Raw genomic sequence first — 15,809 nt, 5'->3', positions numbered from 1 at the left:
ACTTAAGTCGTATGTGAACGATTCGATCGAAACTTGTAATTGCTACAACTTCTCCTTCATCATACGTTTCATTGAACATAACGTTAACGCGGATAACTGTTTGTGTCTCCCTATAGAGAATTACTCCTTTTGAAGACCCTGAAGTCACATGCACCCTATCGCAGAACCCTAAATGGTTACACACCAGTGACGCATGTCCCTCCATGTTTCAATTTGAATTACACAAACATAAAGATGATCAATATTACGTATGAAAAGAATATCAAGACATTTTTCTGAAATATTAAATCAAGAGACACGTGAATCTTGTGAATTTTTTTATATAGAAAACTTGCTGAAGTTTGAATTATAGGTCATCCCTCTGCCAGTTATTCCATCCTTCCCTCGCGGTTCCTTGGGCACGTGGAGAACATGTGGAAGCACTTTATAGACCTTGAGGTAGACAGTGGTCAAGCAGAAGTTCTCCATTTATCTCTTGCGCTCGGTAACTCTTAATACTTTACTTGGTACAACTGCGGATGCCTTTCCGATGAGTGGCACAATATTTGCGGGTTTAGGGCATTCTAAGACGACATGACCTGGCCTTTGTTTTCTTTCACAGTATTATTATAATTTGGTCTGAGAACGACGGTTCTTCCAAAGTGTGGATGCCGTTGATCAGTGCTGATGTTCTCAGTTTTACTGACTGTCATATGTGCTCCTGTTTTGTGTGAGTGCTCGTTTATTCTACACTAATGTATAACATGGGTCTCGCAGGCCAACACAAAAAAGCGGCATTTTTTGACTAATCGAGACGTAATGAGGTAGAAATACTCATAAATGCAGTGTTGCCAGCCGCTGAGATTTAACTTTTAAAATATTGTAAAACAATGTCTCGTGTAATTTAACCAAAAGTTGTACAAATGATGAAGTTAGTAATATGTCGTTCACTTTTAAGAAATCCAATGTGGACCACATTCTAGTGGTTCTATTGCTCGCAACTATTGGAAATACTGTACATAGGAGAAACCTTGCAGTTGGAGAAAAGCCCCCTCTAATGAGTGACTAATGTAGATATAGGTGGCTCCAGAGTTCTTAATAGTGAGCAAATGGAGGTGGCAACAAAACAGGGGAAATGCAACTAAATTGAAGAGGAAGTCATTAATACATAGTGTGTCTTGCGTTATGTCTTACTGCGCTTGAAGACAGTGCCGCATGTTTCGTACACATAACCGATCATCTTCAGGTAGCCATTTAGAGCAGTGGGAGAAGGCTGTCCGAGGAAAGGACACAAATCCGACTCAAAATTTATTCTTATGTGTGATACCAATTTTTAGGATTACTTCTTGGTAAAAGTAAAGTAATTTACGGAGATCGATGAAATTTCTCCCGAGGACAGTTAGGAAACGTAACTCTCGAAAGAAGGAGCAATCCACGCGGACTGATGTCACTAAAAAAATTCCGAATCTGAACATAAGTCAACAAGAGTAGTATAATAGGCGGATTCTGCCGCCTCCTCCTCCTCCCGCGGGAAATTTGAATTTTGGCGGGAAATTTGAATTTTGGCGCGAGATTTGAATTTGTAAACAAAGCCACGTGCTTTTTGACGGCTGTCATCGACAACAACGCATTGCTAACCTCACTGCTGCCATCTTGACGGGCCTAAACCTCAGTGGTATCAACTTAACCTAACTAGCGCGAAATTTGAATTGGTAAATAAATCCACGTGTTTTTGACAGCCACGTGCTTTTTGACAGACAACAACGCATCGCTAACCTCAGTACTACCATCTTGACGGGCCTAAACCTCAGTAGTACCAACTTAACCTCACAAGCGCGAGATTTGAATTTGTAAACAAATAAACGTGTTTTTTGACAGCCACGTGCTTTTTGACAGACAACAACGTATCGCAAACCTCAGTGCAGCCATGTTGACGGACCTAAACCTTAGTGGAACCAACTTAACATCACAAGCGCGAGATAAACAAATCCACGTGCTTTTTTGACAGCTGTCATCCGCCATCTTTAAACTACAGAGCACCGTGCTGCCCTCTTTATCGCAGTAGCTGCAAATTCGTCACCTGTCATCGGCAGTGCTGCCATCCTGGCGGCCCTAAACCTTAGTGCTACCAACTTAACCTCACTAGCGCGAGATAAACAAATCCACGTGCTTTTTTGACAGCTGCCATCCGCCATCTTTAATCCATAGAGCATAGTGCTGCCCTCTTTAGCTCCTTACCTTTGACATGTGGTGGCGGATAATTTGAAAAATGCTTTTTGACAACAGCCATCTTTGAGCACCGTGCTGCCCTCTATGTGGTGGCGGCAATTTGAAAAATTCTGCATGCTCTTGTTTGGAAACAAACCCACGCGCTTTTCTGACAGCCATCATCCGCCATCTTTAAGCAACAGAGTACAGTGCTGCCCTCTTTAGCTAGATACCTTTGAAATGCGGTGGCGGCAAATTCCACGTGCTCTTGTTTGGAAACAAAGCCACATGCTTTTTTGACAGCTGTCATCCGCCATCTTTAATGAACAGAGCACCGTGCTGCCCTCATGCGGGCAATTTCGTTAGCTGTCATCCGCCATCTTTAATGAACAGAGCACCGTGCTGCCCTCATGCGGGGCAATTTCGTTAGCTGCCATCCGCCATCTTTAATGGACAGAGCACCGTGCTGCCATCTTTGTGGTGGTGGCGAATTCCACGTGCGCACCCTTTGTGGTGGTAGCAAATTCCACATCCGCCATCTGAGAGCACTGTGACGTACTCTTCGTTGTGGCGGACAATTTAAAAGAACATGTCAAGGAATACCTTTGTTCTGAAAGAAAAAATAATAAGACTACAGTTCTGAACAGCTTGCGTAAGGTAGTGATTGTTATAACCTCCTTTTCCCTGCTCTGTCAAGGCATAGCTTTATCGAGCATACAACGCGATCTTATGCATAAAACAACACACATATCGCATACCCGCAGTGATGCATGTTTAGACTTGAACACACATACTACTGTTCAAAACTTATTACAACTTGAACTGCATACTAGAGTTCGATGTTGTTGAACACTGCATTGTATGACTAGAATCAGACACTGTTTAGAAAGAAAAAAATATCTTCTCAACATACTTACTAAGCTGCTCTTCCTCCTCTATCAAGGTACATCTCTATCGAACGTGCAACGCAAAAGCAAGAGTATTGCACGTTTAGACTTGAACACATACTACCGTTCAAAAAAAAACATATACATACTAGAGTTCGATGTTGTTGAACACTGTATTGTAAGACTAGAATCAAACACTGTTTAGAAAAAGAAAAAAATTCTCTTCTCAACATACTTACCGAACTAGACAATAACATACGTAGTTAAGAATCTGCTCTACACGTTTTTTCTTGCTTTCCTTCTTTGAGTAATAAACGAAACTCTATCTTGCAAATACGGAGCGGGAAGAAGGTAATACCTAATTTAAAATAATAGAATATGGCAATTCTACATTATTTATTTACATCTTGTATGTACAAGTTTTATCTCGAATCACTTTACCGTAGTGATGTTTGCGTACTTCTCCTATCCTCGACGCAATTCTTGAATGTACAAGTTTAAACTTGCCGTACTACGCTCTCAGCGTACCTCTCCCTATCTTTATACAATATGTACAGTGAATTGTGATGTAAGATAGCGTAACGTATATATTACAAAGTACACACCTCTAGCATAATATTTACACACATCTGCTTTATGTAAAGTAGTACCCATCAATATTACTAAGCCCCCAGGCTAGAGTGTTGGTAGAATTTGGAATGACAAACCGTTTGCAATCATCATTATTAAGGACTACCTTACTAATTAAATGAGTGTACAACTGATGCTTCTTGCTTCTAATGACAGACATTTGCTTATGCAAATTAGGTGGATTACTTTTAATGCAATTGTTATAGTTTTCAAAACTTAGCTGATTCTGAACGACATACTTTTTAACCCCCTTCAGTCTCTTTATTTGTAGTTCATTTAAGAGTTTTATGCAATATGACTTGGATTTAGTACCTACAAATGAATCGATAATATTCCCAGCACATTCATCTTTCATTTTACCTAGAACCTTTTTGTTCACTAGCGGTAGATGATATTGATTCTTTGCAGGATAGTTACTTGTATCAAACCTACCCAAGTCTGGCTTTATATCATTGTAATAGTCATCAGTTTTGATTTGATAAATAAACGAATCGGTATCTGTGTAGAGCAAATGCACATTACGCGCGTACTTCTTCATCATATAATCGTAATGGAATTCATACATGAGTGTTTTAGCCAATTCAAGTATTGCAAAGCCGACGTAGGTAGGTTTGTCATACTTAACCTTAACACGATTCATCTGTATAATAACTAAATTCTCATGTATGATAGTGCAGTTGTGGAAATTTGGTTTACTTATTAAATAGTTAGCACCATACCTTTTCTTAATATTTTCCCAGTTTGTAATCAATTTTACATCAACGCGTTTGTCAACATTTTCCATAGTCTTACCAAACACACTGTTATTCCTGAGCTTGTAGAAATCTTTTTCAAACTCGTTAATCGCATTCGTTCTTAAATTATTGTTCAGATCGATATATGGCTTTAGCCACGGTGACTGATTAAATTCTAGTACGCGATGAATTTTGGATAACTTCAAACCATGCTGCAAACACTGTTTTAAATTTCGGTAATGAATGATATACTTAGATTTATCACACAAATTAGCAATTAGCATTTGCGTCGTTGATGCGATGTACGGGGACTTCATATTTTCAGGGCAGAACGGTAAGTCATTATGAGAAGTGTGTAACTCTTTAGGATACTGTAAGTCAACTTCGAGGAAATAGCCTTTATCAGCTTCATCGCCTAGGGCGTGCAGCTGTAAAGCATCAATTTCGCACTGCGTTAGCCAGCGGAAACCACTCACCGGTAGATGCTGACTCATCGCCCACCCATACTGATTGTTAGCATCGAGATAAACAATATACTGAGATTCCTGACTAGAATCGAAACTCGGCATGTACTTATTATTTGCCTTAGAATACCGCCCGCTGCCCTGACTTAGACCGCGTCGAATAGACGATTTTATAAAGTGCACCATATCAATATCAGTTAGCAGATCCAAATTCACCAGCGTGTATTTTGAAATCGCATCCCAAATTAACCCAAGCGCAGTAAAATACTGACATGGGTCAAGGCTGTAGGTTTTCTTGCAAACACAGCGAAAAGTTTCAAAAACATCAGCTAACAAAAGTACATTCGTCTTTAAATATAAGTCGGAGTATTCACCTAGCGTTTGAATGTGGAACTGCTCCCAGATATGCTGTGCATGTAAATAGCCATCATCACTAATATCCGCCGAATTCAGCGAGCTGTAAAAGGATTGTTTCGATGGTAAGGCACGTTCTTTGAGGCGTTCTAAGCAGTCAAGATATTCATAACAAAAAACACCCTTACGCCGAAGTAAATTAAACTGCGCTTCTTCAGGAAAAACGCGTCGAATTTCCGTAAATTGTTCTGGCTGTAAATGACTAGAAAGTTTATCGAGGCTACTCGCCATAAAGCGAAACGAGTCAAGGAATCTCAGTTTTATAGAATGCTCCGCATCTACTTTTACAGACTTTGCAAATGCAATGTACCGCTCTTTATTCTGAGGGATTATATCTACTTTTTCATCTGAAGCTCCAAATTGTGAAATGATGAAATGTGAGTCGTAACCAGATAAGTTATGAAAAATTACAGGGATAAATTTAGGAACTCTGTACTTAAGATTACAGCTATTATGAGCGGCACATCTGTAGAAACCAGTTGAATGATCATGATCAAAAACTTTAGGGTCATTTTCGGAAAATTCCCCATCACAAATGCTACACTTTGTAGCACGTTCATGATCATTTAACTGAATTTCGGTGAGTGGTTTCATAGGATTATTACTATTTAGAATACGACCGAGACGAACTGCATCACTTTCAAGACTTTCTAAAAATACTTTAGCAGCATCATGTCCTCCATACAGCTCTAACTTGTTAAGCGTACTATCATAACTACACTTGATGTAATACGCAAAGCTAGACGGGACATGCATGTGTGTAGTATTAGTGAAAGAGTTGTCAGGATTAGGTGAGCATGTGTTGCATGGCGTGAGGATGGCTTCAAAGTCTGCATAAATCACGAAAGATACCCACATCTGATTGTGAAAATTTGTAAATTTTAAAACATTATTGCCTGTAGTAGGTATCTCTGTACGTACATGATTGCAGTCATTCTTGGGATGCTTCGTTAACTGATCTTCAGTTCTAAAATACTGCAAGCATCCATCACATAGCCACTTTTTACGCCTATCTTTTGACAACTGACTACCAACAAGTCTACTCAGATTTTTAATCCAGCAAAAGTGGCTATTTTCACTGTTTTCGATATAGAGTATGTTAACATGAGTACTCTTCTTATTACATGTATAATACAGAGGGCCTACTACAGACTTTTTCTCTACACTATACACATTAATGCTAATGTTATTTAGTTCCTCAAAGCGCTTAATATCCTTTAACTGCACAGGAAATTCTATACTATCGAAATTTAGTTGCGTTGAATAGTGTGGATACGATATTCTATTCGCTACATTCGATTTAGCAGGATTTAAAGCCGACATCACCGCCCATGCAAAACATGCTTCGTCATTGTTTTGGATGTTTACAACAGCTTTTCTTTGTTGAATCCATGTCGGCAGCTCGATGTGCGAAGATCCTCGCATAGGATTGTACTTATTGATGTTAACTTATAGATACATTATTTCAGCTAAAGCCCACCCTGATTCCTTTTCCTGAAATTCCTCGCTCTTAGTTGAAATAATGTTCGAGACATCCCTAAGTACATCACCAAAATTAGTTGACTGACTTATGACGAAATTTTTCGTATTAAATGATTTAATGTCCGTTATTTCCCATTCATCCGTGCTTTTAATTTACAAGGCGAAAAGTTCAAAATTAACTTTAAATAAATTTTGACTGGACAAAGTTTTAGCGAGAAGCTGTTGTACATCCGGTTGAACACAATTTAAAAAGTTTGAAGTGCTCTGAAACTTTTGACTGGCACGAATTCTACAACTAAAAATCCTGCTTTTAAATGCAGTATTAATTTCCTCGATGTTTGCATTACAGTCACTTCTACTAGCATTATTTTTATGCTCATTACTACGTAAGTGCCCCTGAAAATGCGAAGATGGTACATCAATGTTACAGTGCTCGCAGTGAATAGTTTGAAGTTCATGATTTTTTCTAGGTTTTTTACTACTAGTACTTTCTACAGCTACATCCGTTTTTTACGCTTTTCTCCTATTACCTGAGGGTTATAGTTGCAAGTAGATACCTGATGCGCTTTTAGTAAGTGAGCCTCGTATCGCTCTATGTTAGCGAAATACACACCACAAACTTTACAGAAAGCAGATGTTATGCTAGGGTGTTTTGATTTCATATGGCGCATGAAGTTATCTCGCCTTGTAAACGTTACATTGCATTCGAAACAGACTTTCAACGTATTAGGTCGTGTTACGTACATGTAGTACGTGTTGAAGAGATGTTAAGTACAGAACAAAAATGGCCAGCCGGACACCAGTGGGATCCGAACCCACAACCTCCCGATTTCGCGTCGGGAGGTTGTGGGTTCGGATCCCACTGGTGTCCGGCTGGCCATTTTTGTTCTGTACTTAACATCTCTTCAACACGTACTACATGTACGTAACACGACCTAATACGTTGAAAGTCTGTTTCGATTACAATGCGGTCGTGAAAATTCAATATTCATTACATTGCATTCCTCACAGCAGGAGAACATCTGAAAAGAGAACAACCAATAGAGATTAGGCGAAAGTTGCTATGTTCGAAAGAAACCAAGTTTCAACCTATAGAAGTCAGACATTGCTGTGAGTTTGAAATTATAAGATTAACCTCTTCTTAAAATTATAAGATTAACCTCTTCTACAGCATGTGGATTAAAGAGAACAACTATTTATGATTAGACCAAAGTTACGATGTTCGGAAGAAACCAAGTTTCAACGTATAGAGGTCGGACATGGCTGTGAGTTTGAAATTATAAGATTAACCTCTTCTATAGCATGATGATTGAAGAGAACAACTTTTTGTCATTAGACTAAAGTTACGATGTTCGGAAGAAACCATGTTTCAACCTATAGAGGTCAGACATGGCTGTGAGTTTGAAATTATAAGATTAACCTCTTCTACAGCATGCTGATTGAAGAGAATAACTATTTATCAATAGATTAAAGTTGCAATGCTCGGAAGAAACCAAGTTTCAACCTATAGAGGACAGACATTGCTGTAAGTATTAAATTATAAGATTAACCTCGTCTATAGCATGAGGATTGAAGAGAACAACTATTTATCAATAGACTAAAGTTGCTATGTACGGAAGAAACCAAGTTTCAACCTATTGAGGTCGGACATTGCTGAAGGTTTAAAATTATAAGATTAACCTCTTCTACAGCATGTAGATTAAAGAGAACAACTATTTATCAATAGACTAAAGTTACGATGTTCGGAAGAAACCAAGTTTCAACCTATAGAAGTAAGACATTGCTGTGATTTTAAAATTATAAGATTAACCTCTTCTACAGCATGTAGATTAAAGAGAACAACTATTTATCAATAGACTAAAGTTACGATGTTCGGAAGAAACCAAGTTTCAACGTATAGAGGTTAGACATTGCTGTAAGTTTGAAATTATAAGATTAACATCTTCTATAGCATGAGGATTGAAGAGTACAACTATTTATCAATAGACTAAAGTTGCTATGTTCGGAAGAAACCAAGTTTGAACCTGTACAGGTCAGACATTGCTGTGAGTTTGAAATTATAAGATTAACATCTTCTATGACATGCAGATTAAAGTAAATAACTATTTATCAATAGACTAATGTTACGATGTTCAGAAGAAACCAAGTTTCAACCTATAGAGGTCAGACATTGCTGTGAGTTTTAAATTATAAGATTAACATCTTCTATGGCATTAGGATTGAAGAGAACAAATATTTACCAATAGACTAAAAGTTCGAAACATACCTTAAAAATGCACGTGCTGCAGACTGTTACTCGGACGAATAAAATGCGTACTTTCAAGCCTGTAACTCGAATGATAATATTCTGGTCGTACCTAAAAAAGAAGAAACATATATGAATGTAGTGTAGGGTACGTCAGCTAGCCTAGCTATCTTTACAACTCAAAGTTCGAAACATACCTTAAAAATGTTCGCGCTGCAGACTGTTACTCGGATGAATAAAATGCGTACTTTCAAGCCCGTAACTCGAATGATAATATTCTAGTTGTACCTAAAAGAGAAATGAAAATATATGAATGTAGATGTTTATTACCTAGCGTAGAAGTTGCTTTGCAAACAGTAACTAACAGTTCAGGCTTACCTTAATTTGAAGGCTGAAGAATAATATTCACAGCAGACAGTACTTAGACGAGAGATGTGCACGTAATAAACACACACAAAGAACTGTGAGCGCTTCACGCAGACTGCAGCGAGTAAATATGCTCCTTGTTACCAAGCGGATGTCAAGAATTGCAGACGTTTGCAGTACAGTTGGAACGAAATGTTTATACAACAAGAGCTCTCCTGAGGGTCTTACGCTGAGTTCTGCAGGCTGACGTATTGAAGCCGGGATCGAACCTGCTGTTGAACCGAGGTGTCAGAATTTATGATTTCTGCAGCGGATAAAGCCTTGGAAAGTTAGCGGGTGATCCTCGACCTGTGGACTTAAACGGGAGGGTACTAAGCTAAGCAAGAAGCCGACATCCGCAGTATTCCTTACCTGTAGGCACTTAAAAGTATTGAGCTAAGACCACATCCGGCTAGATCATGTAATTACACGTTATGACGATCGCGCAGGTCCCTCGCCTAGCATTTGCTATTTTTACGGCTTCCGACAGTAGGAGTTCGAACCCGCTATCTCCCGAAGTAGCGAGAATGATTGCGGGTACAAGATGTTGATGATGATTCATCTGTCGGATGGGGGGCGATCCTACTGTTACATATTACATTCTCAGGTAGTTTCGAATAACCAGAGGGTGTGCAAAAAGCCAGCATTCAGTAAGGGCTGTTGATGGGGACGTTAAACCTTGTGCAGGCTTCCCCGAAACTGATTGCGGGTACAAGATGTTAATGGTGATTCATCTGTCGGATGGAGGCGATAAGCCTTGTGCAGGCTTCATCGGAAGGAGTAGGCTATGTACCGGCACCGGTTTTACCCTCTCCCTACTGTTGTATATTACAATCTTAGGCAGTTTCGAATAACCAGAGGGTGTGCAAAGAGCCAGCATTAAGTAAGGGCTGTTGATGGGGACGTTAAACCTTGTGCAGGCTTCCCCGAAACTGATTGCGGGTACAAGATGTTGATGGTGATTCATCTGTCGGATGGAGGCGATAAGCCTTGTGCAGGCTCTTTCAGTAGGAGTAGGCTATGTACCGGCACCGGGTTTTACCCTCTCCCTACTGTAGTATATTACATTCTTAGGCAGTTTTGAATAACCAGAGGGTGTGCAAAAAGCCAGCATTAAGTAAGGGCTGTTGATGGGGACGTTAAACCTTGTGCAGGCTTCTCCGAAACTGATTGCGGGTACAAGATGTTGATGGTGATTCATCTGTCGGATGGAGGCGTGAAGCCTTGTGCAGTCTCTTTCAGCAGGAGTAGGCTATGTGCCGGCACCGGGTTTTACCCTCTCCCTACTGTAGTATATTACATTCTTAGGCAGTTTCGAATAACCAGAGGGTGTGCAAAAAGCCAGCATTACGTAAGGGCTGTTGATTGGGGTGTTAAACCTTGTACCGACTCCTTCAACAGGAGTAGCCTATGTGCCGGCGCCGTGTAAGCTATTTCGATAGATAGATAGATAGATAGATAGATACTTTATTATTTTTCTCTAGATCTACAGTCATAATACCCATTTGATCCTTTAAATGAGAAAAATAACATGTTCAGCCCATGCCAAAATTCACTCTTTCAAACTCTACAGAAAAAAGAAAAGAAAAATGAAACACGCAGAGAACAAAAGTGAGCAAACAAAACAATATTAATAAGAAAGAAAAAAATCAAACCTACTCCATGGACATGCCATGAAATTCCTCAGATACTCCGGAAACGTAACCCCCAAAGTGAGGGTCACCACGGTAGTCATCCTCGGCCCTTTCATGCCACGTCCAACGTCTTTGCTGAATATTCCTGTTGTCTTCCCAGAATGTGAAGTTTAAATAAACATAATTAAAGGACATAATAAAGTTGAAATAAAATCAGCAATATTAAGAATGTCAAAGACCTTCATGCCTCTCTTGACTAGACACGCAAACTCTTGCACATTCCATTCCTCCTACCTTATTTTACTTGACCCACTCTAGGTTGCTGAGTCCAGACTTACGTTACATTCTGCCATTGCGTATTCATGCTCACGTATGCTCACGTTGCAAGTTTATCCTTGTCAGCCATGCTTAATCAATTGAAATACCAAGCCATACTCCACCTGAAATTTGTCATCACGTCCACCAAACCAAAGTTTACAAACAAACAAACACCAATTCTCAATTCTCATCCCTCTCAACACTTAAATTCTGCCATTACATATACCACCCTTTCTCCATCTCCACATTTCAGCAATAAATTACCGTCTCTACTGCAGTTTAATACCAATACATCATCACTTAACACTCACATAATATAGCAATAATTAAACGTCCACCATCCATTTGTCATCACGTCCACCAAACCAAAGTTTACTAACAAACACCAATTCTCTATTTACATCTCTCTCAACACTTAAACAAACACCACTTCTCAGTTCTCGTCCCTCTCAACACTTAAAATCTGCCATTGAAAAGTACCACCACTTCTCCATCTCCAAATTTCATATCACATTGAATACCAAACCACCTTCATTTAGAACTTACTCATGAGTGCACCACTACTTCTCATACCTTTCCAACACCACATTTCAACATGTACCACCTCTATTTCCAACAACACCTTTCATCTCTAGCACACACTCATCTACCATACTCAATTTACCATACACTCATACTCATCCTATTAACCATCATAACAAACCATGAACACACTTAATTACCTACCGAAAACTCCATCTTCCACCAAACCAAAATTTACAAATAGCCAAATTACATTACTACATCTTCATACTTTTCCAACACCACATTTCAACATCTCCAAATACCACCCACTCATATACCATCACATTAAATACTCATGAGTGCACCACCACTTCTCCATACCTTTCCAACACCACATTTCAACATATACCACCTCTACTTCCAAAACCACATTTCAGCCCTAGCATACACTCGTCTACCATCAAATAAATCTCCATCTACAAATACCACACACTCATACACCATCACAACCTTCAAAATATCACTTCATCTTCACCTACAAATACCAAACACTCATTGCTCAACACTACATTCTTACATCTAACAATCTTTATTTTCACTACTCCCTATACTATTGTTCTTTTTACTTCTAGTGACTACACCCTTCTCATTTCTCCCTGAATCCCACATGTCTGTCAGTTTTCTATACCTTCCTGTTTCTCTGCCACCTCTTTTGGCCGCCACTTCATCACCATCTTCACTATGTTGTGTTCTTTTGCCTCCACCTTCAGCTCCCATCATCTCCGTTAATCGTCTGCCCTTGCTTCTTTCCCAACTCCTATTGAGACATCCTCCGGTTGCCTCTGACGTCACCTTTTTTACCCGTCACTTCCCTTACTTCACTGCTTTCACTCCCCTGCCTTTCTTCTTCACTGCTTATGGTCACCCTTTCACATGTCGCCTCTTCCTGAACTTCTTCACTGTTAATGGTTACATTTTCACTTGTCGCTTCTCTCTGACCCTCTTCACACATTACACTGTTACTGTTATCTCTCCTCACTTCCCCACCTCTCGTTGCACTGCTCATTTTTTCTTCGTCTTTTTTAATCTTCATTTCTAAGTCCAGCAGTCTATTCACAGACCAGTTCCTCTTCCAATTTCTGCCTGATACCACTAGCTCTTGTCCTTTAATAGTAGCTCTCAGTCCTTGATTTATCGCACTTATCTTGTGTTTTTTGAGTATTTTCTCATTCCTAATAGCCTCCCATCCCACGTCTCTCTTGATCCATATTTCTCCTCTCTGCATGTTACTCGCATTGCCTATCACAGCATCAGCCATCAACGTAGAAAACAGTTCTACTTTGATAGGCCTGTTGCCCCTAGTTCTTCCCACTCTCTGTACGTCATCTATGTCCACTTCGCTAAAGTTAAGTTTCAATTTCCCCTGTATTAAGTCGACTACTTTGTAAATTGTACGTACTTTGTCTTCTCTCACCTCCTCAGGCACCCCATAAATAAATAAGCACTTCTTCCTGTGATTCAATGTATTGGCATTCACTTCCGCTTTCAATTTCAACGTCTCCTCTTCCAGTCGTCCTGTTCTTTCTCTTAATATTGCCACTTCCTCGTCGTTCTTTCTCACTTGTGATGTTATATCGTCCGTCATTTCTCGCAGCCATAACTTCATTTTTCCAAACTCCCTGGTTTGTTCTTGGATCATATTCTTAATTTGCTCAAAGGGGCACACTTCTACCGCCGTCTCTTTTACCCATTTTTTGAATTCTTCTATGTCTTCCCATCCCTCATTTCCACTAGATGTCGGGCCTGGGTTCGGCTCTACACCTCCAATCAGTAGCAACATTATGACCACCGCCGCTGTTAACACTACTTCTCCTTTGATTACCAAATCCACTTTACACCCACCTGATTTTACTTCTTCTTTCTTGATTCTCCTCTGCCATCCTCCAATAGCCGCCCTGTATTGATCTACTCCAATCATTGTTGTCAAACTCCTCACAAGCTTCCTGCACTCAGCACTCAACCTTACTCCCACTCCCGAGCTCTCTACTCATGCGTCCGCTCTCCTTTGTGGCTTAAGCTGAACTGCTATTTCGATAGGAGTAGGCTATGTGCTGGCACTGTTTTAACCTCTCCGCACAATCATAATATTTTATGTTAGGAACTTACACTAGAAGGAATTACCTACACGATTAAGAAAATGTTCCGTGAGTTACAAGTAGCTTATCAGCACGCAGTGTCCTCGTTCAAGGTTAGTACAGCCGGAAGACGAGTGTACAATTTCAGTCAACGCATGCATTCCGCACCTCGCTCTGACCGACTGCACCGATACAACTTCAAAGACAGTGTTCTATGCGGTGGAACAAAAAATGTAACCCGGTGTGAGCACATAGCCTACTACTAAAGCTTAACACTGTAAATGGAGCTCCTTTTTTTACAGCTAGACGTGGTTCCTAACGTAACAGGGCCGGGATTAAAAATATGTTTTACAGCCGACTGCCCCTTCCTATCATGAGATTTTAAATCGCAAGAATCTGTTTTACGGCCGGTTGCCCTTCCTGACGCTGAAAGACCAGGATTTAGCCAGTTACCCTTCCTGATGTAACAAGACTAGGATTTTTTTAGACTGCACTTGGCTAGAAATAGCTACACGAAATTATTATATAAAAAGAGAATTGCCGGCTCCTACAGTTTGGTTTAGTGTGCTTGCCTCTCAACCGGCAGTCTCGGGTTCGATTCTCTTGGGATTAAAAATATGTTTTACAGTCGAGTGCCCCCTCCTGACGCAAGAGTTTAAATCGCAAGAATCTGTTTTACAGCCGATTGCCCTTCCTGACGCTGAAAGACCAGGATTTAGCCAGTTACCCTTCCTGATGCAACAAGACTAGGATTTATTTTTAGACTGCACTTGGCTAGAAAGAGCCACACGAAATTATTATATAGAAAGATAATTACCGGCTCCTACGGTTTGGTTTAGTGTGCTTGCCTCTCACCCGGCAGTCTCGGGTTCGATTCTCTTAGAACGAAGGTGCACCCCAAACACATCATTCAATGTTCTGATCATATGTTGTATCGAGTAGAGTGTTCGATTATATTCTTAATCACTTATTTTGTAATATAATCTTCAAGTATTCGATAAAGCCATACCTTAACAGAGCAGGGTATAGGAGGTTACAACAATCGCTATCTTACGCAAGCCGTTCAGAACTGTAGTCTTTTCTTCTCCTAGAACAAAGGTATTCCTTGACATGTTCTTTTAAAATGTCCGCCACAACGAAGAGTACGTCAGGGTGCTCTGAGATTGCGGATGTGGAATTTGCCGCCACCACATGTCAAAGAAAAAAGATGCCAACACAAAGATGGCAGCACGGTGCTCTGTTCATTAAAGATGGCGGATGACAGCTAACGAAATTGCCCCGCATGAGGGCAGCACGGTCCTCTGTTCATTAAAGATGGCGGATGACAGCTAATGAAATTGCCACGCATGAGGGCAGCACGGTGCTCTGTTCATTAAAGATGGCGGATGACAGCTAATGAAATTGCCCCCATGAGGGCAGCACGGTGCTCTGTCCATTAAAGATGGCGGATGACAGCTAACGAAATTGCCCCGCATGAGGGCAGCACGGTGCTCTGTTCATTAAAGATGGCGGATGGCAGCTAACGAAATTGCCCGCATGAGGGCAGCACGGTGTTCTGTTCAATAAAGATGGCGGATGACAGCTAACGCAATTGCCCGCATGATAGCAGCATAGTGCTCTGTTGGTTAAAGATGGCGGATGACAGCTGTCAAAAAAGCATGTGGCTTTGTTTCCAAACAAGAGCACGTGGAATTTGCCGCCACCACATTTCAAAGGTATCTGGCTAAAGAGGGCAGCACTGTACTCTGTTGCTTAAAGATGGCGGATGAT

The sequence above is a fragment of the Anabrus simplex genome, chromosome X (genome assembly GCF_040414725.1).
Source record: "Anabrus simplex isolate iqAnaSimp1 chromosome X, ASM4041472v1, whole genome shotgun sequence".
In the NCBI taxonomy this organism is placed as follows: Eukaryota; Metazoa; Arthropoda; class Insecta; order Orthoptera; family Tettigoniidae; genus Anabrus; species Anabrus simplex.
The sequence above is the reverse complement of the archived record's forward strand: the minus strand, read 5'-3'. Positions refer to the sequence as shown.